The 1,080-nt window shown below is 30.1% G+C and overlaps 1 pseudogene; it reads left to right on the top strand.

The window, feature by feature from the left end:
- The first annotated feature begins 319 nt into the window (after nt 1-319).
- LOC112424809 (U2 spliceosomal RNA) lies at nt 320-472 on the top strand (annotated as a pseudogene).
- The last annotated feature ends 608 nt before the right edge of the window (nt 473-1,080 follow it).

Raw genomic sequence — 1,080 nt, 5'->3', positions numbered from 1 at the left:
TAAGTGTGACTTGCGGGAAATGGAAAATGGAAATAGGAAATGTGATAAATAAATTTGTAATAAGATTCCAAATAAGAAAAATCATTATTAATTCAAAATCAAACAAAAATTTTAAATTGAGACATTTAAATGCAAAAAGGACCAGTACAGAGAATCCCATTGTTTGCATAAAGTTCCCCACAAAAACAAGTATTAAGAAATAAAATTCAAACTCATATGCACACTTCCTCCTGAGAATTAGTCAGTAGATGTGACAGAAAATCTGAGCTGCTTAATCTGATTTTCCATCATAGATTTTTCATTATTAAAAATTAGGTTAATCGCTTCTCGGCCTTTTGGCTAAGATCAAGTGTAAAATTAGGTTAATGTTCATAAATTTATTTTTTAAACTTATTGATAAAATGTATATTAATAGTTGTTTGTGTCACAAAGGTTCCAGGAAAGAATTACTCCCTGCTGATATCCAGCTTTAATTGAGACAGGGAAACCTATCATCCCCCATAGCTAGTCCTAGTCAAAAATATGAGATTTATTGCCTACTGTCTCTGCTTTCTTCATAATATATCCTTTCAATTCTCTCTACCTACCACTAATTAAATAGCTATGGAATGTTAAAGAATCAAAGTGCTGGTAGGTTAATCTATATTGATCTTACCTCCTCCATTCACTAAATAAGAAATTTAAGGCAAATCTTTTTCTACCTCAATTACCTTATCTATTACCTCCCTTGTACTGTTGAATAAAATAAGAAATATAAATAATTATGGGAAAGGATACATTTATGCATATAAATCACTTAAGCTCTAAGTATTAATATTTTAAACTTATTATTGTGATATTTTCTCTGGACTCTATCAGAATGAAAGCAGTTGATAATCTCCTGTTAATTACTTGGCATTTTAGCCTCCTCTGTCACTCTCCCTAAGAGTTTATTCTTCAGACCACCACCAGATTGATATTCCCTCAAGACAGTTGTATTTGTATCATTATTTTTGTGGTTACCCACTGTCTACTAATTAAAATTAATTGAAAATAAAGGTGATATCAGAAACATTTTATGTTAATTCCACCTAATAAATA

The sequence above is a fragment of the Macaca nemestrina genome, chromosome 2 (assembly GCF_043159975.1).
Source record: "Macaca nemestrina isolate mMacNem1 chromosome 2, mMacNem.hap1, whole genome shotgun sequence".
Taxonomy (NCBI): Eukaryota; Metazoa; Chordata; class Mammalia; order Primates; family Cercopithecidae; genus Macaca; species Macaca nemestrina.
This window is presented reverse-complemented; position numbering and strand designations above follow the sequence as displayed.